The following is a 26,755-nucleotide window of genomic DNA, read 5'->3' as shown; positions in this document are numbered from 1 at the left end:
AATTTTGGTTGGAGACAGTTTCACAGATAAGGAAGCATTAGTAATCGCTTCCAGTTTGGTCAAAATGGAAAGGGTTGTAGGGGAGGGTGAGTTTACACAGGTAGGGGTGTAAGAGCTGGAGAAGGTTGTAGAGATGAGTAAGTGGATGGAGATACAGGAGGGGCTTACATTGAAAGGGTAGGTGTTAGCGATGGGATGATGTTACACAGAGAGTGAGTCTTGTCAGAACTGGATCTGGAGAATCACAGGCTTTCAGTAGATTATACAGATCGGGAGTGCTGCAGGGACCTGAGAGGATTGTTGTGTCACCACCGAGTGATCATGTCTTTCGAACTGGAAGAGGTTACGGAGACACGGAAACATTGAAGACAATGTGTGCCGCCTTCTTTTTCTTGAACAGAGCCTCAATATCCCCCATCAGCCAGGTATCCCTAAACCTGCCAGGTTTTCCCTTCACTCTAACAGGAACATAGTGGATTCTTGAGATCACACTTTTAAAAGCCTCCCATTTGCCAGTCATTCCTTTTCCTTCAAACAGACCACCCAGTGGATGGGAGCATGATGTGGAGGAGCTGGTGTTGGACTGGGATGGACAACGTTAAACATCACACAACACCAGCTTACAGTCCAGCGGGTTTATTTAGAGGCACTTGGTTTCATAGCTCTGCTTCATCAGGTGGTTGTGGAGCTCAATAAACAGGCACAGAACTTATAGCAACAGGATTGCAGTGTAATGGAATGTAATACCAACAAATTTAGTTTAAGTTTTCATCTTTCAGAATGATCACCTGGACGTCGAAAGCTGGTGCTTTGAAATAAATCTGTTGGACTATAACCTGGTGTTGTGTTATTTTTAATTCACCCAATCAACCTCTACGTGATCCTGCCAAATAGCCCCAAAATTGGCCCTGCTCCAGATTAAGACCTTAATCTGTGGACCTGCCTGATCTTTTTCTATAACTATGTTAAAACGAGGACTGTTGTGGTCATTGGACCCAAAGTGCTCTCCGACTGACACTTGACTCACTTGCCTGACCTCATTTTCTGAGCGGAGGTCTCGTTTTCAGCTGCCTGCGTAGAGTGGGGCCCTCTCTATTGATCTAGGAAACTTTCTTGGACACATTTGACAAATTCCACCCCATACAGGACTTTTACACTCTGGGTGGTCAGGTCAATAGCATTATATTAAAGGGTGGTAGATATAGGACAGACTTTAGGGGTAGATTCTTTACTCAGCGAGTCGTGAGTTCATGGAATGCCCTGCCAGTAACAGTGGTGGACTCTCCCTCTTTATGGGCATTTAAACGGGCATTGGATAGACATATGGAGGAAAGTGGCCTAGTGTAGGTTAGGTGGGCTTGGATCAGCGCAACATCGAGGGCCGAAGGGCCTGTACTGCGCTGTATTTTTCTATGTTCTATGTTAATACAGGGGAAGTTAAAATCTCCAACCAATACTATTCTATTATTTCTATAGATACCTTCAATGTCTCTTCACATCGGTTCCTCTAGTACCCACTGGCTATTGGGGGTCCAGAACACCATCCCAGCAGACTGACTATCACCTTTTTGTTTCTAACTTCTAACCATATGACGTCATTTGATCACTCCGAAAGAGTATCGTCTCTAAGCAAGGTTGTTATGTCCTCCCTTATCAATAAAGCAGCTACCCCACCTCACTTACTTGTCCTTCTGTCACGCCTGTACCTCGTGTGTCCTGGAACACTGAGCTGTCAGTCCTGCCCTTCTCTCAGCCAGGTTTCTGTTTTGGCTATGACATCCCAGTGCCCAGAGCTAATCCATGCTCTGAGCTCGTCTGCCTTCCCAGTCAGGCCTCGTGTGTTGAAATAAATGTCCTTAAAACCAGAAGTCTTTTCCCTCCCTATACTGTGCCCCGGAAATCCTGGATAGGAAACCTGCTCTCGATGGCTGATGTATTTTCCCCTGACTGGTCGATGGTACCTCTCCTACTCAGTGTCCAAACCCCTGCCAAACTAGTTCAAACCCTCCAGGGGAAGACAAGCAAATCTCCACCCAGGGAGACTGGTGCCCTTCTGGTTCAAGTCAAACCCGTCCCCCCTTGTTCAGGTTACCTCTACCCCAGAAGAGATCCCAATGATCCAAGAACTGAAAACTTTACCCCTCCACCAGCTCCTTAGCCACACCTCCATCTGGCCGATCTTTCTATTTCTATCCTCACTGGCACGTGGCACTGGGAGTAATCCGGTGATCACAGCCCTTGAGGTCCTGCTTTTTAACTCCTTTTCTCACTCCCTGTACATATTTCACATGATCCCACCCCCTTGACTAAATATGTCATGTGAACCGGTGTGCACAATGACGTCTGGGTATTTACCCTGTCACTTCAGAACGTTCAGTAACTGCTCAGAGACACCCTTGAACCTGGTACCCGGGAGGCAGCACAACATCCTGGGGTCTCTTGTCTGTCATTAGAGAGGATCTATATCATTAGGGAGGATCTGGCAAACCGAGACTGGGAGGACAATCTGCAGTTGGTCCTATATTTGGAAAATGAGAGTATGTTAAAGTGATACAGTGAGAATTCATGGCCAGTGTGGTCCTGACAAGGGAATAGTAAAGGCAGCAAGTCCAGCGAATATTGGTAAAGTGATATCGTGAGTTTGATGAAGAAAATACAGTGCAATAAACTCAGGTGAAGCCATTTGAAAGTATAGAGTGTGCAAGGGGCCTCCTCAAAAATGAAGGACAAACAATGGCCATTAAACATCCTAGGTAGATAGTGTTAAGGAAAAGCCACAAGGTATTTTAGCAGTATAGTTAGAATAAGAGAGTTACTGGGGAAAGTGTGGGCCTGTTAGAAACCAAAGGGACAATCGGTACATGGAGCCAGAGGATGTAGATGAGGTCTTCAATGAATACTTCCCATCTGTATTCACACAGGAGCAAGGCATTGTAGCCGGGATTTCAGTTGGGATGGTGAGATTCTCAAACATATTAAGATCAATAAAGAGGAGGTACTAAATGTTTTCACAGGCTTAAAGGTGGATAAATCCCCAGTGCCCAATGAAATGTATCCCACGCTGCAATGGGAGATAAGGGAGCAGATTGCTGGGGCCCTGGTGGATATATTTAATACATTGCTGGCCACAGGTGAAGTGCTGAATGACTGGAGGATCACTAATGTGGTTCCTTTGTTCAAGAAAGGCAGCAGGGCTAGGCCAGGTAATTACAGAGCAGATAGCCTGACAGCAGGGGGAGGGAAATTATTGGGAACAATTCTGAGGAACAGAATGAATCAAAATTTGGAAAGGCAGAGATCGATTAGGGATACTCATCATAGATTTGGTAGAGTAAGATCCGTTCCCAAATTCAGCTGAGATTTATATTTGAAATTACGATTGAGGATTTTGATGAGGGCTGTGCAGATGATGTGGGTTACATGGAGTTCATTACATCGTTTGACGAGGTCCCACATTGAAGGCTGGTCCAACAGACCAATGGGATCCAAGGCAATTTGGCAAACAGGATCCACAACTGGTGGAGGGCTGTTTTTACGATTGAAATTCTTTCACCAACGGGTGTACCACAGGGATCTGTGCGGGAGCCATTGTTTTTTATTATATACATTCATCACTCTGATGTGAAAGCAGAAGGTATCATTAGGAGGTTTGCAAATGACATGAAAGGTGAGGGTATTGTCCATAGTGAGGTGGATGGTGCCATGCTGCAATCTGAAGGTAGAGGCTGGGACAGAATTTCCAGACAGAAACTTAAGTAGAAACATCAGGAAAGAGCACAGCAGACATTGAGGGAAAACTGATTGATGAAAGTGCACTTATTTCAAAATAAAAGTCCTAACAATGAAGGCAAATGAAGTCGGCGCAGGGATGAGAACATGGGACTGGGATACCATAGATATGGCAGAAACACAGCTGAGAGTGGGACAGGACTGGGAGGTAAATGTTCCAGGGTACAGATTCCATAGGGAGGATAGAACAGGTGAGAGAGGAGGGGGTGGAGTTTTTGATCAGTGAAATATCACTGCAGCACTGAGAGAGGATATTCCTGTGGAACGCCCATTGAAGCGATAATAGTGCAATTGAGAAATGGGAATGGGTCATCAGTTTGATATGACTGTACTATAGGCCAACAACAGTCAGCGAGAGTTTGAGCAGCAAAATGTTGGGAGATCTCAGATATCTGTAAGAATGATAGGGTTGGAATGGTCAGGGATTGTAACTTTCCAAACCTAGTCTGGGACTGCCAGAGTGCTCAGAGCTTGAATGGGTGGAATTTGTTCGGCATGTACAAGAAAAATGTCTCAGTCAGAATGTAAATGGTTGGACTGCAGGAAGGGGTCAAACCTGACCTCCCCTTGGGGAACAATGTAGGGAAAGGGACTGAGGCATTAGTGGGGCAACACTTTGGCAAAGTGAGCACAATTGTATTAGTTTGAAAATATCGATGGAAAAGCACAAGCCTGGTCCACAAGTTAAAGATCAAAATTCGTCCTGCCGCAATCCAGAAAGTATTAGTGAAGAGCTTTTGGCTATTTTCAGGTAAAGGGACATCGGGCAGGTGGGAAGCTTTCAAAAGAGCGATAAAATGTGAGTTCAGGGACACCATATTTCTGAAGGACAATGCTGACACAAGTGGGATACACTGGATGACTGGGGGTATTGAGGCTCTGGTCAACAAAAAGGGGGCATGTGTCACATATAGCCAGCTGGATTAAGGGAATTCATTGAAGAACATAGCGGGTGGAGTCATTCACTTAAGAGGGAAATCAGGAGGGCACAAAGGGGACCACAAAAAGCATTGGCAGATCAGGCTGAGGAAAATCAAAGAGATTTTTCAAGTATATTCTTCATGAGATTAACTAGGGGCAGAATATGGCTCCTTGACGATAAATGGGGCCACCCAAGTGTGGAAACACAGGAAATGGGTGAGATCCTGAGCAGAAATTTCACGTTTGAACTTAACTTGGAGAAATACTGGGGAAGTCAGGGAATAATGAACAATGACGTCTTCAAAAGACTCCACTTAACAGAACAGCAGGTACTGAAGGTTCTAAAATGAATATAAGATGGAGAAATCCTTGGGAACAAATCAAGTATGTCCCAGGATATTGCGGGAAGCTCAGGAAAAAATTGTGGGGTCCCATAAAGAGATATTTCTATCACTGATAGCCATGGGTGATGAGCTGGAAGCCGGGAGGGTGGCTAAGGTTGTGCCAGTACTTAGGAAAGGCTGCAAGGGAAAGTCAGGGACATCAACACCAATTAGTTTGATATCAGCGATGTTGGAAGCGATTCTGCGGGGCAGGAGTTACATGCATTTGCAATGACAAGGATTGGTTAGGGATAATCAGCACAGCTTTAGAAAACGCTGCATAGAATTCTGATCATCCTGATCTGGGAAGCATTTCCTGAAACTGCAAATGGAGCAAAGATTGACGAAGATGTTACTGATACTGGAGGGTTTGACAGAAACGGAGAGGCTGGATAAGCTGGAAAAATACATGGGGGAATGAGATAGATTTGGCAGATAATTTTAAATAGAATGTGAAGAATGTTCTACAGCACACAAGTACAAAAAAGCAACTGGAGAGACACTAGGGCTCCTCAAAGATCAGTGAGGCCATCCACGTGCCGAACCACAGGAGATGGGAGAGAGCCTAAATGAGTGTTTCATGTCAGAACGTACTGTGAACAAAGACTAGGAAATAAAGGGAAAGAAACAGTGATGGCTTGTAAACAGTCCCCATTATAGAAGAGATGGTGCTGGAGGTCTTAGAACACAAAGGTAGAGAAAGCCCAAGGTCCTGAACAAGTGTATCCCAGAACGTTGTGGCAAAGTAGCAGCAGGGACGCGAGCAGGAATATTTATATCATTGTCCTTCACATTTCCACTAGGCATAGGTGGCTGAGGGGTGACCTTATAAAGGTTTATAAAACCATGAGGGGTACAGGTAGCCAACATCTTTACCCCAGGGTAGTGGAGTCCATAACTAGATGGGATTGAACTGCAGAAGGATAAGGTGTTAGCAACTCTGGTAAGTGAAAAAAAAGGTCCCCTGGGCCAGATGGGATTTATTCTTGGCTCCTCTGGGAGGCCAGTAAGGAGATTGCTGAGCCTTTGGCTTTGATCTTTACGTCATCATTGCCTTCAGGAATAGTGTCAGAAGGCTGGAGGACAGCAAATGTGGTCCCCTTGACCAAGAAGGGGAATAGAGACAACCCTGGGTAATTATAGAGCTGTGAGCCTTACTTCGAATCTGGGCAAAGTGTTGGAAAGGCTTGTAAAGGCTAGCATTTATAATCATCTGGAGATGAATACGTTGATGAGGGATAGTCAGAACGGTTTTGTGAAGGTTAGGTCATGCTGTTGACTTCTTTGAGGTGACCAAACAGGTGTATGTGGGTAAAGCAGAACTTGGTAGTGCAGATGAGCAGAGAGATTACTGTGTCCATGTACATAGATCACTGAAAGTTGCCACCCAGGTTGATAGAGCTGTTAAGAAGGCATTCAGCGTGTGAGCTTTTATTGGTACAGGGACTGAGTTTCGGAACCATGAGATAATGCTGCAGCTGTACAAAACTCTGGTGCGGCTGCATTTGGAGGATTGCCTATGGTTCAGGTCACCGCATTAGAAGAAGGATGTTAAAATATTTGGAAAGGGTTCCGAGGAGTTTTACTACGATGTTACCTGGTACGGAGGGAAGGTGTTATGAGGAAGGCTGAGCGACTTGAATCTGTTTTTGTTTGAAAGACGAGTTTAAGACCAATTAATTGAGACATATAAGATAATCAGACAGTGACATGGGTTGGAGAGTGAGAGCCTTTTCCCTCGGATGGCGAAGCCTAACACGAGGGCAAATAGCTTTACATTAAGGTAGCAATTATTACTAATATTAATTAATAGATATGGGACAGATGCCAGAGGTAGGTTCTTTACTCAGAATAGTAGTCTAGCGCACTGATCTCTACACCGCTGAAGCCAAATGTTAACTCGAGGACACCTCTTCCTATTGCCCCCCGACCATGACCCCACCCCCCATCACCAAACCATCATCTCCCAGACCATACAGAACCTCATCACCTCAGGAGATCTCCCACCCACAGCTTCCAACCTCATAGTCCGGGAACCCCATACTGCCCGCTTCTACCTCCTTCCCAAGATCCACAAGCCTGACCACCCGGGCCGACCCATTGTTTCAGCATGTTCCTGCCCCACTGAACTCATCGCTACCTACCTCAACACTGTCCTATCCGCCCTAGTCCAGGAACTCCCCACTTATGTTCGAGACACCACTCACGCCCTCCACCTCCTCCAAGACTTCTGTTTCCCCGGCCCCCAATGCCTCATCTTAGCCATAGATATCTAATCCCTCTACACCTCCATCCTCCATGACCCGGGCCTCCAAGTCCTCCGTTTTTTCCACTCCAGACGTCCCCAACAGTGCCCTTCCACCGACACTCTCATTCGTTTGGCCGAACTGGTCCTCACCCTTAACAATTTCTCCTTCGAATCCTCCCACTTCCTCCAGACCAAAGGGGTAGCCATGGGAACCCGAATGGGCCCCAGCTATGCCTGTCTCTTTGTTGGCTACGTAGAACAGGCCATCTTCCATAGTTACACCGGCACCACTCCCCACCTCTTCCTCCGCTACATTGATGACTGCATTGGCGCCACCTCGTGCACCCACGAGGTGGTTGAGCAATTCATCAGCTTCACCAACACATTCCACCCTGACCTTAAATTTACCTGGACCATCTCTGACACCTCCCTTCCCTTCCTGACCCTCTCCATCTCCATTAATGACGACCGTCTTGACACTGGCATTTTTATAAACCCACCGACTCCCACAGCTACTTGGATCACACCTCTTCCCACCCTACCTCTTGCAAAAATGCTATCCCGTATTCGCAATTCCTCCACCTCTGCCGTATCTGCTCCCAGGAGGACCAGTTCCACCACAGAGCACACCAGATGGCGTCTTTCTACAGAGACCGCAATTTCTCTTCCCACGTGGTTAAAAATGCCCTCCAATGCATCTCGTCCACATCCTGCACCTCCGCCCTCAGACCCCACCCTCCAACCGTAACAAGGACAGAACGCCCTGGTGCTCACCTTCCACCCTACCAACCTTCGCATAAACCAAATCATCTGCCGACATTTCCGCCACATCCAAAAAGACCCCACCACCAGGGATATATGTCCCTCCCCACCCCTTTCCGCCTTCCGCAAAGACCGATCCCTCCGTGACTACCTGGTCAGGTCCAAGCCCCCCTACAACCCACCCTCCCATCCTGGCACTTTCCCCTGCCAACGCAGGAACTGTAAAACCTGTGCCCACACCTCCTCCCTCACCTCTATCCAAGGCCCTAAAGGAGCCTTCCACATCCATCAAAGTTTTACCTGCACATCCACTAATATCATTTATTGTATCCGTTGCTCCCGATGCGGTCTCTTCTACATTGGGGAGACTGGGGGCACCTCCTAGCAGAGCGCTTTAGGGAACATCTCCAGGACACCCCCACCAATCCATCACACTGCACCGTGGCCCAACATTTCAACTCCCCCTCCCACTCTGCCGAGGACATGGAGGTCCTGAGCCTCCTTCACTGCCACTCCCTCACCACCAGACGCCTGGAGGAAGAACGCCTCATCTTCCGCCTCGGAACACTTCAACCCCAGGGCATCAATGTGGACTTCAACAGTTTACTCATTTCACCTTCCCCCACCTCACCCTAGTTCAAACTTCCAGCTCAGCACTGTCCCCATGGCTTGTCCGGACTTGCCCTACCTGTCTGTCTTCTTTTCCACCTATCCACTCCACCCTCTCCTCCCTGACCTATCACCTTCATCCCCTCCCCCACTCACTTATTGTACTCTATGCTACTTTCTTTCTCCACCACCCCCTCCCACCCCACCCCACCCTCCTCTAACTTATCTCTCCACGCTTCAGGCTCTCTGCCTTTATTCCTGATGAAGGACTTTTGCCCGAAACGTCGATTTCGCTGCTCCATGGATGCTGCCTGAACTGCTGTGCTCTTCCAGCACCACTAATCCAGAATCTTTACTCAGAATAGTCAGGGCATTGAATGCATGGCCTGATACAGTGGTAGACTCGCCAACATTAAGGGCATTTAAACAGTCATTGGATAGACATATGGATGAGAATGGAACAGGGAAGGTTAGATGGGCTTCAGATTGGCTCCACAGGTTGGCACACATTGAGGGCTGAAGGGCCTCTACTGCACTGTCATGTTCTATGTTGTGTTCTGGAGGGCATAAGTAGGAGATGGGAGAGGAAAAAACTAAAAAGTGTTTGCAGGAGAAGATTTTCCACACAGAGTACGGTGCAGGTATGAAATGGTTTTCGAGGGGAAGTGGTAGAGAAAAGTACAACAACAACATGCAAAAGACATTTGGGCAGGTACATAGAGAGGAGAAGGTTTGAAGGGATATGGGTCAAATGCAGTGAAACGCGACTCGTTCAGGGACTCTGGTCAGCATGGACTAGTTGGATCGAAGGAACCGTTTCCGTGCTGCATAACCCTGTCTCCTGTTATTGGAGGAGGAGACTACTGAGATACGGCACGTTATAGACACTGAAGCAAGTTACAGCGATAGGGATGGTAGTCTGGAATGCAGTATAATTCAAATATGTAGAGGGAGTATAGGGAAGGGAGGAGGTTACCGGGACAGAAACTGTTATAGGAGTTACAAATTATTGAAAACACTAGTCACCAAGACATGTCATAGATAGATTTTGCAGAGTAGTGAGTCTTAGCACAACAGAACTTACTATAGGGGCGTTGATTTAGCCAGGGGTGTGTCTGTACTGTGCTCCCATTCCAGCACTGTATCTATGTCATGTTTTGTTAGCCGATGTTTGGAGCCCTCTCTTTGCTCTCTGCTCTGTTCACTGTGTGTGATCTTACCTCACTGCAGGATTTATTGAAGACTCCAAATCTCCCTTCCCTTTGTCTCCCTGGCTGATCAACCATCTTCAATGTGGCGATGGACGAGACACCCAGCAGCTGGGAATTCTATTGAATCAGGCCCTTCCTAATACCTACAGGAGTCAGAGGAATAGACAGTGTGGGAAATTAGACTGATCCCGTGAGGGGTACACGTGGAGAATGGCACTCAGTCCAACAGAGATATGAAAGATTCAGTCTCCATCCCTGGCCTGTGCTGTTGTGTCTCTCTGGAGTGAAGACTTCAATTGGCTCAGGATCTGGAGTAGCTGCAAGAGTGAGAGACACTGACAGAGGCAGCAATTAGACCCTCACAGTGAGGGATACCACATGGAGAGAGACTGAGTGATATCACCAGAGGGCAGGAAGATTTCATAACGAAACAATCATGTAGGAAGAACAGGTTTAGGTTCCTGATGCCCTGGTATCAGTGCTCAGGAATGAGCAACCTTTGAGCAGGTGAAGTGATGGCCTCGAGGTATTATTGCGAGAACATGTATCTAAAAGCTCATCCAATGTTGAGTGGAGGCAGGTTTAAATCCCACCATCAGAAATGGTGGAATTTGCAATGAATGTTTTTTAAAAATTGCAATTAACAACCAATGAATAAGCACGAAATCATTGCTGCTGTCCAAAACAATGTTGTTCATCAAAAATACATTTGGGGACATCTGCCATCCTCACGTGGTCTGTACGACATCCCCACAGCAAAGTGTTTGCCTCTGAAATGGCCGAGCAAGTTACTCAGCTCAGGGCAGCGAGGGCTGGGCAAGAAAGGCTGGTCAGTCAGAGACACCAACATCTCATACCTGAGTTTAAAAGTAAACCATTCGGATGTTCACACTGGAACTGCACCTGGACCAGTGTCCTGGCCAATCACGTCTGTAGGTTTAGGGACCGGGCTTCAAATTGACAGAGAGGATGCAGGGACAGGGTTCTGGTGAAAGGAGCTTTCCAAATCCAAATAGAAAAGGTGAAGCTTTGGAACAGCATGGGGATGTGGCTGAAGACAAGCAGGATGGGACCAAGTTTAACTAAAACTGTACGTCAGCGAATCATTTTGTGACAGGAAATTGTAGGAAACAGTAAATTATGTTTTTTTTGTGGAATGGACAAAGTCTCTGCCATAAGGTAGATGGATTTGTGACACAGAGATAAAAGAGATGTAGACACCAGGGTGACGTGGTTACAGGGTGAAAAAAGGTGGACAAAAATATTCAATGGTTCACAACCTTGTGCAAACTCAGGCAAAGTGAACAACGCTAACAATAATTGATAACAAAGGCATTACAGAGAAACCATGTGGCCGCAGATCATGAAATAGAGTCAGTCTGAATGTAAATTCTGGCTACTACTTGCCAAGGACACAAGCAGCAGAGCAGTTTTAGGCCACTGAACAGCATTTCATTTCTCATCACTGCATTATACAGGAACTCATTGGAATTTTTAATAAAGGCATAATGACAATTCTGTGAAAATTCAAAATTCGTATAATCTTGACAATCACACTGACAACAGTGATATTGGAAGGGATATCGGAGAATTTTTTTCAGTGTTTCTTTAAATAACACATTGTGCAACTGGCTCGGGATGTAACTCTGTCAGATCGACCGTTGTGTGATGAAACTTAGTGAATGAGTAATGTCACCTGGAGAGATCCTCTGGGAAATTGTGATAAAGTGCGTTTTCAAGAAATATAAAATTTTAAAGTGAATCGCAGAAAGGACAAGCTACAATTAAAAACAGAAATTGCCAATTACATGAGTTTGAGAGGAGAACTGATCAAGGTAAACAATCTAAACAGACTGAAACATGTGTGTGCGTAAATGGACAGTGGTTAACATTTGAAGGAACAGTGTAAATCACTCAACAAAAGGATAATCCATTGAAATAGACAAACCTCACTAAGAAACTCACACCTGTCCCTCACTCAGGACAAAATGGATCATATTAGATTATGACGCTGAGAAGTACTTAAAACCCTGAAGTGCGAGAGTGCTTTAGGAGTAAGTTTTAAAGGGGTTGTAAAGGTTCTGCTAGCAGGAGGAGGGCAGTTGGAAGAGGAATCCCTGTGAGAGTATAATGTCACAATAGGAACAGGGAGGGGTGAAGGTGCTGGAGGTGGTGAGAGTGTGACAGAGATGGTCAGGGCCTGAAGTGTGTTTCAAACTAAGTACGGGTTGTTGCAGCTGGAGTTGTTTGCAGAGATAGGGAGGGACATATGTATTTTAATTATTCATTTATGGGATGTGGGTGTCACTGCCTGGACTAACATTCTTTGACCCCACTCTTAATTACCCAGAAGACAGCTCAGAGTCAGCCCTCTTGCTGTGGGTCTGGAGTCAAATGTTGGCCAGACCAGGTGAGAATATTTGTTGTCCTTCCCTAAAGCAGGGAAGTGAACCTGATGAGTTCTTCCTACTGATCAGCAATGCATTTATGGTGGCCTCGCCAATGTCTTGTACAGATACAACATGACACCCCAACTCTTACTCTCCATGGTCTGACCAATGAAGGTAACCATCCCAAACACCTGCTTCACCAGCCTGCTTGCCTGTGATGCAACTTTCAAAAAACTGTGTACCTGCACCCCCGTGTCTCTGACTGACAACACCACCCAGGGCCCGAACATTAACTGTACAGGTCCCACCCTGGTTTGTTTCACCAAAATGGAACACTTCACGTTTATCTAATTAAACTCTATCTGCTATTCTTCAGCCCACTATCCCAGCAGTACTGTTCATCCTGTTGTATCATAGATATCCTTCTTCACTGTCCACTTTACCACCAATGCCAGTGTCACCCAAAAACCTTACTTACCAGGAAACCAATATTCCCATCCAAACTATTTATTCAAATGACAAACAACAGGGGACCCACTCCACCGCTGGTCACATGTCTCCAGTCAGAAAAACAACATGTCTCCCACCACCCTCTGTCTCCAACCATCAAGCCCAATTTTGTATCCAGTTGACTAGCTCCTCCTGAATGCCATATCCTTTTATACTGATCTGAGCTTATTACCCAGTTTACCGTATGGAACGTAGAACACAGAACAGTACAGCACAAGACCCTTCGGCCATGATTTCATGCCAACCTTTTATTCGACTGTAAGACCAAATTAACTTCCATACCCTTCATTTTACTATCATCCATGTGCCTATCCAAGAGTCTATTAAATGTCCTGAATGTATCTAATTTTACGACCACCATAGTCAGTGCATTCCAACCACCTACCATTCTCTATCCTTTTATCCATCCTCCATTCACCTTAAAATTATACCCCCTTGTAATAGCCATTTATGCCAAAGGAGAAAAAGCCTCTGACTATTCACTGTCTGTGTGCCTCTCATCATCTTGTTCACCTCTACCACTTTGCCCCATCCCTTTCTTCACTCCAATGAGAAAAGCCTTAGCCCCCTCAACCTTTCTTCATAAGAAATGCCCTCCATTCCAGGCAGCATCCTGGTAAATCTCGGGTGTACACTCCCTAAAACTTGTACATCCTTCCTGTAAATAGGGACCAGAACTGAACACAATATTCCAAGTGTGGTCTCACCAGGATGCTATAAAGATGCAGTAAAACCTCACTGTTCTTAAAATCAATCCCCTTGCTAAGAAAAGCCAACACAACATATGCTTTTTAACAACCCTATCAACGTGCGTGGCAACTTTGAGGGATCTATGGACAAGGACACCTTGATCTCTCTGATCCTCCACCCTGCCAAGCATTCTGCCTTTCACCCTGCATTCTGTATTCAAATTCCACCTTCCAGAATGAATCACTTCACACTTTTCCAGCTTGAACTCCATTTGCCATTTCCGGCCCAGCTCTGCGCCCTGTCAATGTCACATTGAAAGCTACAACAGCCCTCCACATTACCCATCGTTCCCCCAGATTGGCAAGTTAACGAACCCACTCTCTAACATCCACATCCAAGTCATTTATAAAAATCACAGAGAGCAGAGTCCCAAAGCCAACTGTTACAGAACACCACTGGTCACTGAGCTCCAGGCTCAATACTGTCCATCTACTGCCATACTCTGTCAAATCTGGGCCATCCAATCCTGTATCCAGACAGACAGATTTCCCTGTATCCCATGCCTCCTTATTTTCTGAATGAGCTTCAACATATTCTGCCATATCTTCAAAGAATTCAATAAGATTTGTGAAGCATGACCTGACCCCTCACAAACTCATGCTGTCAAAAATTTAACGATGGTTTTCCAAGTAGTCATAAATTCTGTCTGTCAGAGTCCTCGCCGATAATCTGCACCCCAGAGACATTCGACCAAATCTGTAATTCCCAGGATTCTACTTCCGTAACATGGCCCCGACTCTACAAATCTTCCCTCCTCTGCCACATTCCCCAAAAGGGCACTGGAGGGTGGAGGGGGTTACAGAGATAGGGAGGGATATCAGGACAAGAGGATTTTGCAGACATTCAGAGGATTGCAGTGCCAATAGGAGGATTCAGTAATTGTGAGGTTACATGGTGATGAAGGTATTTGAGGAGGGAGGGATGATTGTAGCGAAATGAAAGGTTTCACAGTTTAGGTGCTTTGTTAGGACTGCAAGTGGTTACTGAGTTGCGGAAGGTTTAAGCACTGGTGTATTTTACATAAAGATCATTTTGATTGCAATGTCAGGAAGAGGATTCAGGAAGCTGGAGAGTATGGGGTTTGAACGAGGTTACGCAAATGGGAAGAGTTGTCAGAGGTGGAGGTGTTTACAGAGACAGCAATGGTCTGATCTGGAACAGAGGACCCAGATTGGGAGGGATATGGGACTGGAGGTGGTTTCACAGGGAAGGAGGACCATAGAGCCACAGGAGGTTACAGAAATGTGGAGAGCTGTAGGGCCTGCAGGAGTTCGTGGAGATGGGGAGGTTGGGAGGGATGGATCAGTTTACAGGGATAAGTATAGTGGTAGGACAGTGCTGGTTTATACTGACAGGGACTATTTAGGGAATGGACCAGATTACAGAATTAATGTAGGTTATATAGGCTGGAAGAAAAAAACACACACTGAACAGGTTTAGAGATATCGAAATTCTTAGGTTCTGGTGTTATTTAGACATGGAGGATGTGGAATCGGACATACTTTCCTGGAGATGAGAACAGCAATTTTGATTGGAGACAGTTACACAGATAAAGGAGTATTAGTAATCTCCTCCAGTTTGGCCTAAGTGGGAAAGTGCTGTAGGGGAGGTTGTCGTTAACACAGATAGGGGTGTAAGAGCTGGAGAAGTTTATGCAGATGAGTAGATGGAAATACTGGAAGAGCTTACATTGACACGGTGGGTGACAGTGATGAGAGCACGTTACACAGATCGCAGGTCCTTTTGGAACTGGATTGGAACAGTCACAGGGACTGGAGTGGGTTCGACCTATCGGAGTGTGGCAGAGACCTGAGAAGATTATAGGGTCTCCACAGATTGATTGTGCCTTTAGGGCTGGAAGAGGTTCGGTAGATACAGAAACCTTAAACCCAATGTATACCATCTTCATTTGCCAGACCAGAGCCTCAATGTCCCTCATCAGCCAGGGATCCCTAAAACTGCCATTTTCCCTTCACCCTAACAGGTATATACTGACCCTGAATTTTCAGTATCACACTTTTAAAAGCCTCCCGTTTTCCAGTCGTTTCTTTTCCTTCAAACAGACTCACCCACTCAACCTCTGCTAGGTCCTGCTTCATGGCCCCAAAACTGGCTGTGTTCCAGCACAGCTCCTTAACCTGTGGACCTCTCCTATCATTTTCTGTAGTTATGTTAAAACTAAGACAGTTGCGGTCGCTGGACCCAAAGTGCTCTCCGACTGATACTTCAGTCACTTCCTGACCTCGTTTTCTCAGGGGAGATTCAATGTTGTGCCCACCTGAGTAGAGTAGGACCGTCTACATATTGGTCAAGGAAATGTCTTGGACCCATTTGACAAATTGTTACCCATATGGGCCTTTTATTCTCTGAGTAGACAAGTCAATCCAGGGGAAATTAAAATCTCTATTCAATACTACTCTCTTATTCCTACAGCTATACATCTCTCTACACATCTGCTCTTCTTATACTCGCTGGCTATTTGCGAGTCTGTAATACAATCCCAACAAAGTGACTGTCCCCTTCTCCTTTCTAACTCCTAACCATATGGCCTCATTTGATGACTCTTTAGGAATATCCTCTCTGACCACTGTTGTTATGCTCTCCCTTATCAAAAGCGCAACTCCCCTTCCTCCCTTGTCTTTTTGTCACGCCTGTACCTTCTGTATCCTGGAACACTGAGCTGCCAGTCCTGCCCTTCTCTCAGCCATGTTTCTGTTATGGCGATATCATCCCAGTCCCCAGAGCCAATCCATGCTCTGAGCTCACCTGCCTTACCAGTCAGGCCTCGTGTCAAAATAAATGACCTTTAAACCAGAAGTCTTTTCCCTCCCTTGACTGTGCCCCTGGATATCCTGAACAGGAAACGTGCTCTCGGTGGCTGGTGTATTTTCCTCTGACTGGCCGATGGTCTCTCTCTTTTTCAGAATCCCAATCCCCTGGCAAACCAGATTAAACCCTCCCAGGTAACACTAGCAAATCTCCCTCCCAAGTTGCTTGTACCCCTCTGGTTCAAGTCTAACCAGTTCCCCCTTTTCCAGGTCACCTCTACTGCAGAAGAGATCCCAATGACCCAAGACGTAAAAACCCTTCCCCCTCCACCAGCTCCTCAGGCACTCATTCATCAGCTTATCTTTCTATTTCCGTATTCACTGGCGAGTGGCACTGAATACTAACGACAGAAGATTAACTAGGCACAGAATGTGTCCCCTTGAAGATCAATGGGATAATCCATGTATGGAACCACAGGTGATGGGTGCGATCCTTGACAAAAATTTCACATCAGAACTTAAAGACTGGGGAAGTCAGGGAAAGAAAGTCTTCAAAAGACTCCACATATCAGAACAAGAGTTGCTGGAGATTTTAAAATGCATAAAAAATAGACAAATCCCTGGAGCTAATCATGTATATCCGAGGACATTGGGGTAAACTCAGAAAGAAGTGCCCCTTAAAGAGGTATTCATATCAGTGACAGCCACTGGTGATGAGCTGGAAGCCTGCACAAGTAATGTCTCACAAACTTGACTGAGTTTGTTGAAGAGGTGACTAAGAAGATAGATGATGACAGAACAGGAGACTGTGTCTATACTGACCACAGCGAGACCTTGGACAGGGTTTAGCGTGGAACACTGGTTAGTAAGTTAGATCACATGGGAGTAGGGAGAGATAGCCAACTGGATACAAAATTGGCTTGACAATGAGAGACTGAGGGTGGTGGGAGAGGGTTGTTGTGCAGACTACGGGCCTATCACCAGCGGTGTGCCATAAGGAACAGTACTAGATCCACTGTTATGAATCATTTACAGACATTATCTCTGTAAGAGCATAGGAGTCGTTGTTAGTAAGTTTGTTGATAAAAGTCCGGATATAACACGGGTTATTGTGCGCTGGGAATACAGTTATCGAATAACTGAGCCAGTGGGCCAAGGAATGAAAGGTGGAGCTGAATTCAGGTGATGGATTTTGTTAAAACAAACAAGGGAGGACTAACACAATTAATGGTCGGGCCTGGGCAGCGTTGGCGAACAGAGAGAGAGACCAAGGAGTCCAGTTACATTGTTCCTTGGATGTGGCATCACACATGGACAGGGTGGGGAAAGGGCATTTGGCAGACTTACTCTCATGGGTCACAGCATTGACTACATGAGATGGTACATCATGATAAGGCTGTATAAGGCACTGCTGGGTCCCCAGTTGGAGTACTGCACAGAATTCTAATCCTCCTGCTTTAGGAAGAATTTCCTGAAACTGTAAATGGAGCAAAGATTGACGAAGATGTTACTGATACTGCAGCGTTTGACAGAAACTGAGAGGCTGGATAAGGTGGAAAGCAACATCGGGGGATGAGATACATTTGGCATTTTAGGTTAAGGAGAATACAATTAAATTCTACAGCACACAAGTACAAAAAAACAACTAGAGAGACACTCGGGCCCCGCAAAGATCAATAAGGCCATCCATGAGTGGAATCACAGAAGATGGGCGAGACCCTAAATGAACATTTTATGTCAGAAATTACTGTGGACAGGTCAGTTAAAGACACAGTGATGGATTGAAAAGAGTTCCCTTTACAGAAGAGGTGGTGCTGGAGGTCTAAGAACACAAAGGTAGAGAAAGCACTAGTTCCTGAGCATGTGTATCCCAAAACATTGTGGCAAAGTGGTGGCAGGGACTCGAGCAGAACTATTTGTATCATTGTCCACGAGGAATACAGGAAAGGTGATTAGCCAGGGCAGTGGAGTCCATAAGTACATTGGATCGAAGTGCAGAAGTAGGAGGTGTTAGCAATTCTGCAAAATCTAAAAATAGATAAGTCCCCAGGGCCGGATGGGATTTATCCTCGATTCTCTGGGAATCCAGGAAGAAGACTGTCATGCCTTTGGCTTTGATGTTTCTGTCGTCATTGTTTACAGGAATAGTGCCAGAAGGTTGGAGGAGAGCAAATGTTGCCCCCTTAAAATAGATGACGTACAGTGTGGAAACAGGCCCTTCAGCCCAACAAGTCCACACCGACCCTCTGATGAGCAGTCCACCCAGACCAATTCCCTTCCATTTACCCCTTCTCCTAACACTATGGGCAATTTAGCATGGCCAATTCACCTAACCTGCACATTTTGGACTGTGGGAGGAAACCGGAACACCCAGAGGAAACCCACACAGACACGGGGAGAATGTGGAAACTCCACACATACAGTTGGCTGAGGCAGGAATTGAAGCCGGGTCTCTGGTGCTGTGAGGCAGCTGTGCGAACCACTGCGACACCGTGCCACCCCAAGCAGGCGATTGGAGACAATCTTGGTAGTTACAGATGTTTGTGCCTTAATTTGATTCTGGGTAAAGTGTTGGAAAGGCTTGTAAGGGATAGGATTTATTTTCAGCTGGAGATTAGCAAGTTGATGAGGGATAGTCAACACGATTTTGTGAAGGGTAGGTCGTGCCTCACAAACCCTATTGAGGTCTTTAAGAAGGAGAACAAAGACAGAGATGGATGAGAGTAAAGCAGTTGATGTGGTGTCTATGTATTTCAGTAAGGTGTTTGTTAACGTTGGAGGAGAAAGTGAGGACTGCAGATGCTGGAGATCAGAGCTGAAAATGTGTTGCTGGAAAAGCACAGCAGGTCAGGCAGCATCCATGGAGCAGGAGATTTGACGTTTCGGGCATAAGCCCTTCATCAGGAATGAGGAGAATGTGCCAGGCAGGCTAAGATAAAAGGTAGGGAGGAGGGACTTGGGGGAGGGGCGATGGAGATGTGAAAGGTGGAAGGAGGTCAGGGTGAGGGTGATAGGCCGGAGTGGGGTGGGGGCGGAGAGGTCAGGAAGAAGATTGCAGGTTAGGAAGGCGGTGCTGAGTTCGAGGGATTCGACTGAGACAAGGTAGGGGGAGGGGAAATGAGGAAACTGGAGAAATCTGAGTTCATCCCTTGTGGTTGGAGGGTTCCTAGGCGGAAGATGAAGCGCTCTTCCTCCAACCGTCGTGTTGTTATGGCCTGGCGATGGAGGAGTCCAAGGACCTGCATGTCCTTGGTGGAGTGGGAGGGAGAGTTGAAGTGTTGAGCCACAGGGTGGTTGGGTTGGTTGGTCTGGGTGTCCCAGAGGTGTTCTCTAAAACGTTCTGCAAGTAGGCGGCCTGTCTCCCCAATATAGAAGAGGTCACATCTGGTGCAGCGGATGCAATAGATGATGTGTGTGGAGGTGCAGGTGAATTTGTGGCGGATATGGAAGGATCCCTTGGGGCCTTGGAGAGACGTAAGGGAGGAGTTGTGGGCGTAAGTTTTGCATTTCTTGCGGTTGCAGGGGAAGGTGCCAGGAGTGGAGGTTGGGATGGTGGGGGGTGTGGACCTGACGAGGGAGTCATGGAGGGAGTGGTCTTTTCGGAATGCTGATAGGGGAGGGGAGGGAAATATATCCCTGGTGGTGGGGTCCGTTTGGAGATGGCAGGAATGACGGCGGATGATACGCTGTATACGGAGGTTGGTGGGGTGGTAGGTGAGAACCAGTGGGGTTCTGTCCTGGTGGCGGTTGGAGGGGCAGGGCTCAAGGGCGGAGGAGCGGGAAGTGGAGGAGATGCGGTGGAGGGCATCGTCGATCACGTCTGGGGGGAATCTGCGGTCCTTGAAGGAGGAGGCCAACTGGGCTGTACGGTATTGGAACTGGTCCTCCTGGGAGCAGATGCGGCGGAGACGAAGGAATTGGGAATATGGGATGGCGTTTTACGAAGGAATTGGGAATATGGGATGGCGTTTACGAAGGAATTGGGTTAAGGTTGTTAAGGTTCCCCATGGTAGGCTATTGCCGATAATACGGAGCATGGGATTGTGGGTGATTAAGCAGCTTGAATCAGAAATTGGCTCACTGAAAGAAGGCAGAGGGTAGTGGTTGATGGGAAAGATTGATCCTGGAGTTCAGTTACTAGTGGATACTGCCAGGATGTGTTTTGGGTCCACTGTTGCTGTCATTTATATTAATGACCTGAATGAGGGCATTGAAGGATGGGTTAGTAAATTTGCAGAAGATACAAAGGTTGGTAGAGATGTGGATAGTGACAAAGAATGTTGTGGGTTACAGAAAGGTAAAGATAACCTGCACAGCTGGGCTGAAAGTTCGCAAATGGAGTTTAATGTGGAAAGGTGTGAAGCGATTCACTCTGGAACACAGACTACTGGGATAATGGTAAGATTGTTGGTATTGTAGATGAACAGAGATCTCTATGTCCATGTACATAGATCATTGAAAGTTGCCACCCAGGTTTAAGAAGCCATTCAGTGTGTAAGCTTGTATTGGTAGAGGGATTGAGTTTCAGAAACATTAGATGATGTTGCAGCTGTACAAAACTCTGGTGTGGCCACATTTGTTCAGGTCACTGAATTACAGGATGGATGTGTAAGCTTCGGAAATGATTCAGAGGAGATTTACTAGGAAGTTACCTGGTATGGAGGGAAGGTCTTATGAGGAAAGGCTGAGGGACTTGAAGATGTTTTTGTTCAAGATAATGTGTTTGAGGTCAATTAATTGAGATATATAAGATAATCAGCAGGTGAGATGGGTTGGACAGGGAGAGCCTTATCTCTTGGGTGGCGATGTCTAGCACGAGGGGAAATAGTTTTAAATTGAGGCCGATATTAATATTAATAAATAGATATGGGATAGATGCCAGCAGGAGATTCTTTACTCAGAATAGTCAGGGCCAACTTTAAAGGCATTTAAACAGTCTTTGGGTAGGCATATGGACAAGAATTGGAAAAGTGTTGGTTCGATTGGCTTCAGATTAGGTCTACAGGTTGGCACAAAATCGAAGGCAGAAGGGGCTGTATTGCACTGTCATGTTCTAGTGGGCATAAATGTGTGATGGGAGAGGAAAGACTTAAGAGAGATTTTAGGAGAAAATTTTCTACACAGAGGACGGTGCAGTTATGGAATGAGCATCCAGGGGAAATGGAAGAGAAAAGTACAATTACAACCTGTAAAAGTTGCGCACGTACATGGGGAGGAGAAAGTTTGAAAGGATACGGGTCAAATGCAGGGAAACGCGACTCGTTCATGGACTCTGGTCAGCATGGACTAGTTGGGTTGAAGGAACAGTTTCCGTGCTGCATGGATCTGTCTCCAGTTATTGGAGGAGGAGACGACTGAGATAAGGAATGTTGTGGACACTGAAGCAAGTTACAGCGATAGGGACGGTAGTCCGGAATGTAGTACATTTCAAATATGTGGAGGGCCTATTGGGCTAGGAGGAGGTTACAGAAATAGGAACTGTTATAGGAGTTACAAATTATTGAAGACACTAGTGCACAAGACATGCCATAGATACAGTGTTGCAGAGTAGTGAATCTTAGTACAACAGAACTTACATTAGGAGCGGTGATTGAGCCTGAGGTGTGTGTGTGCACTGTGCTCCCACTCCAGGACTGTACCTATGTCATGTATTGCCAGCTGATGTTTGTAGCCCTCTTGTTGCTCTCTGCTCTGTGCACTGTGAGTGATCTTACCTCACTGCAGGATTTATTGAAGGCTCCAGATCTCCCTGCCCTTTGTCTTTCTGGCTGACCAACCATCTCAATGTGGTGAAGGACGAGACACCCAGCAGCTGGGAAGTTAATTGAGTCTGACCCTTCCTGAGTACCTACAGGAGACAGGAATAGACAGAATGGGAAATTAGACTGATGTGGTGAGGATTAAAAATGGGACTGAGTACCACCATAGAGATCTGGAAAATCCCAGTCTCCATCCATGGCCTGTGTTCCCTCATCTCTCTGGAGTGGAGAATTCTGTTGGCTCAGGATCTGGTATAATATATATAGAGAGAGAGCGAAAGCAAGAGCAAGAGCAAGAGCGTGATACTAAGTGATATCACCAGAGTGCTGGAAGATATCAGGGACACATAATTGTGCTGGAAGAACAGGTTTTGCTTCATTATGCACTGGTATAACCGGTCAGGAATGAGCAACCTGTGAGCAGGCGAAGTGATGGCCTAATGATATCATTGCTAGAGCATGTATCCCAAACCTCAGCTAATGTTCAAGGGATGCAGGCTGGTATCCCACAATCAGAAATGGTGGAATTTGAAATCACCAATTTTAAAAGTAGTAATCAACAATCCACAAATAAGTATGAGGCCATTGCTGATGTACAAAAAACCCAAACACTTGTCCTTTCGAGAAGGACGTCTGCCCATCCTCACGTGGTCTGCACGACATACCCACAGCAAAGTGTTTGCCTCTCAATTACCCTCTGAAATGGCCAAGCAAGTTACTCAGCTCATGGGCAACTAAGGCTGGGCAAGAAAAGGCTGGTCAGCCAGAGACACTCACATCCCATAGCTGGTTTAATAAATAATCCATTAGGATGGCCCCCTGGAACTGTGCTGGGTCCACTGTCCTGGCCAATCATGTTGGTAGGTTTATGGACAGGGCATTAAACTGACAGAAAGGATGCAGGGACAGGGTCCAGGTGAAAGGAGCTTTCCAAATCCAAAGAGAAAAGGTGAAGCATCGGAACAGCATGGGAATGTGGCTGAAGGCAATCAGAAAGGAACAGGATGGGACAGAGATTAACTAAAATTGTACGTCAGTGAATAGATTTGTGACAAAAAATTGTGGGAAAGAGTAAGTTATGTTTTTTTTCGAATGGACAACGTCGCTGCAACAAGGTAGATGGATTTAAGACTCAGAGATAAAAGAGATTTAGACAGCAGGGAGACATAGCTACATGGTGAACAAAAATATTTAATGGTTTACAATCTTGTGCAAACTCAGGCAAAATGGGTAACACTAACAATAATGGGTAACAAAGGCATTACAGAGAAAGCATTTGGCCTCAGCTCATGGAGTAGAGTCCGTCTGAATGTAAATTCTGGCTACTACTTGCCAAGGACACAAGTAGCAGAACAGTTTTAGTCAATGAACAGTGTTCCGTTGCTCATCACTGCATTACACAGGAACTGATTGGAATTGTTAACAAAGGCTTGGGGATAATTCAGTGAAACTTCAATCTTTATATAATCTTGTCAATCACACTGACAACAGTGATATCGGAAGAGGAGTTGGGAGTTTTTTTTCCCAATGTTTCTTTGAATAACACACTGTGCAACTGTCTAGGGATGTAACCATGTCAGATCGACCGTTATGTGATGGAACTTAGGGACTGAGTAATGTCACCTGGCGAGATCCTCTGGGAAATCGTGATAAAGTGCAGTTTAAAGGAATTTAAACTTTTAAAGTGAATCACAGAAAGGACAACTTGCAACTTAAAGCAAAATAACTTAAAGCTTAAAGCAAAAATAGCCAGTTACATGAGGTTGAGAGGAGAACTGACCAAAATAAACACGCTAAACAAACTGAAATATGTGTCTGTAAATGAACAATGGAAAACATTTGAGGGACAGTGAAAAGCACTCAACAAAAGAACATTCCATTGAGACAGATAAAACCTCAGCAAGAAATTCCCACCCGTCCCTTACTCAGGACAAAATGGATCATATTAGATTATGAGGCTAAGAAGATCACCAAAAAGTACTTAAAACCCTGAAGTAAGAGAATATTTGAGGAGTAAGTGTTAAAGGGATTGCAAAGGATCTGCTAGCAGGAGGAGGGCAGTTGGAATGGGAATCATGATCAGCGTTTAATGATACAACAGGTGGTGAGAGTGTTACAGAGAGTGGTCAGGGCCTGAATGGTATTATAAAGCCAGTACGGATTGCTGAAGATGGAGGGGCTTGCAGAGATAGGGAGGGACATATTTATTTTAATTTATTAATTAATGGGATGTGGGTGTCACTGATTGGATCAGCATTCTTTGTCCCACTGCTAATTACCCAGAGGGTAGCTCAGAGTCAGCCATATTGCTGTGGGTCTGGAGTCACATATTAGCCAGACCAGGTTAGAATATCAGATGTCCTTCACTAAAGGAGGTATGTGAACCTGATGAGTTCTTCCTACAGATCAGCAATGCTTCTATGGTGACCTCACCAGTGTCTTGTACGGATAAAACATGGTGAAAACAAGGGCTGCAGATGCTGGAAACCAGATTCTAGATAATCGTGGTACTGGAAAAGCACAGCAGGTCAGGCAGCATCTTGACATCCCAACTCTTACACTCAATGCTCTGCCCATCCCAAACACCTGCTTCACCAGATTGTCTCCCTGTGACACCACTTTCAAAGCACTGTGTACCTCCATCCCTGGGTCTCTGACTGACAACACTACCCAGGGCCCGAACATTAACTGTACAAGTCCCACTCTGGTTTATTTTACCAAAATGGAACATTTTGCATTTATCTAATTAAACTCCATCTGCTATTCTTCAGTCCACTATCCCAGCAGTACTGTTCATCCTGTTGAACCACAGACAACCTTCTTCACTGTCCATTTTACGACCAATGTCAGTATCGCCCAAAAAAACTTACCAGGAAACTAATATTCCCATCCAAACCATTTATCCAAATGACAAACAACAGGGGACCCACTCCACCGCTGGTCACATGCCTCCAGTCAGAAAAACAACATGTCTCCCATCACCCTCTGTCTCTGACCATCAAGCCCAATTTTGTATCCAGTTGACTAGCTCCTCCTGAATGTCATATCCTTTTACACTGATCTGAGCTTATTATCCAGTTTACCATACGGAACGTAGAACACAGAACAGTACAGCACAAGACCCTTCAGCCATGATGCCATGTCCATCTGTTACCCGACTGTAAGATCAAACTAACCTACATAACCTTCATTTTACTATCATCCATGTGCCTAACTAAGAGTCTATTAAATGTCCCATTACACCCACCCACCACTCTCTGTGTAAAGAAGCTACATCTGAAATCTCCCCTTACCCATCCTCCAATCACCTTACAATTATGCCCCCTTATACCATGTATGCCATGGGATAAAGAAGTCTCTCACTGTTCACTCTATCTATACCTCACACCATCTTGTTCACCTCTACCAAGTTGCCACTTACCGTTCTTCACTCCAATGAGAACAGCCGAAGCTCCCTCAACCTTTCGTCATAAGACATGCTCTCCAGTACAGGCAGTATCCTGATAAATCTCCTCTTTACCTTCTCTGATGCTTTCACAACCTTCCTGTAATGAGGGGACCCGAACTGAACACAATATTCTAAGTGGGGTCTAACCAGGGCTCTTAGAGCTGCAGCATAACCTCACGGCTTTAAAACTCAATCCCCTAGCTAATGAAAGCCAATACAACATATTCCTTCTTAACAACATTATCAGCTTGGGGGACAAATTTGATGGATCTCAGGTCATGAAATCCAAGATCCATCTGTTCCTCCACACTATCCAGTATTCTGCCTTTACCACTGTATTCTGCAAAATGAGCCACTTCACACATTTCCGGATTTGACTTCATCTGCCACTTCTCAGCCCAGCTCTACATCTTGTCAATATCCCGTTTCAACCTACAACAGCCCTCCACATTATTCACCACTCCACCAACCTTTGTCTCATTGGCAAAGTTACTAACCAACTTTTCCACTCACACATCCTAGTCATTCATAAACTAATAAAGAGCAGAGATCCCGTAACCTCTCCCTGCAGAAAACCACTGGTCACCGAGCTCGAGGCTGAATGCTTTCCATCTGGCATCACCCTCTGTCTTCTATGGGCCAGGAATTCTGTATCCAGACAGACAGGTTTCCATGTTTCCCATTCTCTGTACTTTTCCAATGAGCCATAAATGCATTTTGTCATATTCTCAAAGGATTCAATAAGACTTGTGAGGCATGACCTGTCCCTTAAAAAGCCATGCTGACTCTCTGTAATCAAACTATGGTTTTCCAAGGAATCATAAATCCTGTCTCTCAGAGTCCTCTCCGATAATCTGCACATCACAGACAGAAGACTGACAGGTCTGTAGTTCCCAGGATTATCTCTATTCCCTTTCTTGAACAATGCATGGCTGATTCACCTAACCTGCACATCTTTGGGCTGTGGGTGGAAACCGGAGCACCCGGAGGAAACCCATGCAGCCATGGAGAGAATGTGCAAACTCCATGCAGACAGTCGCCATGGGCTAAAATCGAAATCACGTCCCTGGTGCTGTGAGGCAGCAGTGCTAACCACTGAGCCGCCGTGCTGGCCCATGTAACTCTCTCGAGCCCTCCTTCTGATCCTGGGTTCCTCAACCTTAAGTCAGCTTCCTTCTTCCTCTTGACTAGATGTTCTACATCACTT

Source organism: Hemiscyllium ocellatum, chromosome 29 (genome assembly GCF_020745735.1).
Source record: "Hemiscyllium ocellatum isolate sHemOce1 chromosome 29, sHemOce1.pat.X.cur, whole genome shotgun sequence".
NCBI lineage: Eukaryota > Metazoa > Chordata > Chondrichthyes > Orectolobiformes > Hemiscylliidae > Hemiscyllium > Hemiscyllium ocellatum.
This window is presented reverse-complemented; position numbering follows the sequence as displayed.